This window comes from Mandrillus leucophaeus, unplaced genomic scaffold (genome assembly GCF_000951045.1).
Source record: "Mandrillus leucophaeus isolate KB7577 unplaced genomic scaffold, Mleu.le_1.0 Scaffold2296, whole genome shotgun sequence".
Classification (NCBI taxonomy): Eukaryota; Metazoa; Chordata; class Mammalia; order Primates; family Cercopithecidae; genus Mandrillus; species Mandrillus leucophaeus.
In genome coordinates this window covers 4,412-5,443 of record NW_012102361.1, presented here as the reverse complement: position 1 = coordinate 5,443, position 1,032 = coordinate 4,412, and the positions used below count along the sequence as shown (strand labels likewise).

Genomic DNA, 1,032 nt, shown 5'->3' with positions numbered 1-1,032 from the left:
TATTTGCAACACGGATTCAAAAACTCATGCTCACACTAGTATCTTCAGAGCAATTCCTATATCAGTTTTATTAATTTGATTGTTTTCTACTCCTTGAATTTCGCTTACAGAGTAAGTATTGTACGGAAAATTTCTCAAATAATTAGAGTGCATACACATTTCTCTTGTTCCTTTTCTGCAATGAGTTAACCTCACTTTCTAAGAAAGTCTACAATCAAATAATCCCTGTCATCTCCTCATTCCCAGCAAAGCTGCCTCCTCCCTCAGGTCCTCAGACTCTCTCAGGCTGTGGGTTTCCACCCTGTGTGTCGTGCAGAGTAATACACGGCCGTGTCCTCAGATCTCAGGCTGCTCAACTCCGTGTAGGCTGTGCTCTTGGACCTGTCCCTGGTCATAGTGAGTCTGCCCTTAAACTTCTGCGTGTAGACTCTGTTACCATTGCTAGGGTTGTTCCATCCCATCCACTTAAGCCCTTGTCCAGGGGTCTGTCCCACCCAGTGTATATTGTAGCTTGTGATGATGAACCCAGAAAAATTACAGGAGACCTTCACTGAGGCCCCGGCTTCCTCGCCTCAGCCTCAGACTGCACCAGCTGCACCTGGGAGTGGGCACCTGTGGAGAGGACACAGAAGAGTGGATAAAATTCTTTTTGACCTAAAAGAGTTCCCCTCTCATCCCGGGGAATAGGTGTTCCTTTACCTGTAGTTGCTGCCACCAAAAAAACGATCCTCCCGGCCCAGTCCATGGTGAGAAGCTGAGCTCTCAGAGTATTCTCTAGAGGAGGGATTGGTTGTTGGATGATGCTCTCAGGGCACAGACATCCAGTGGATGTCAGGTTATTAGTTCAGTGGATCTCAGCTTATTTGCATATTCATGAGGCAGAACATTTCATAGTTCACAGCCTGATCCATGAGAAGAAAGGGAAGGTAAATGACACATTGGCCTTATGAGAGTGAGATGCAGATGGTCTGAGCCCTAATCCTGTTTGATGAAATGCATGTCCTGCTCCATTTATGAATGTTTGTGGACAGA

General features: G+C 46.1%; 1 pseudogene; it reads right to left on the bottom strand.

Annotated features, from left to right (window-relative positions):
* Nucleotides 1–281: 281 nt before the first annotated feature.
* LOC105540859 lies at nucleotides 282–745 on the bottom strand (annotated as a pseudogene).
* Between the last annotated feature and the right edge of the window lie 287 nt (nucleotides 746–1,032).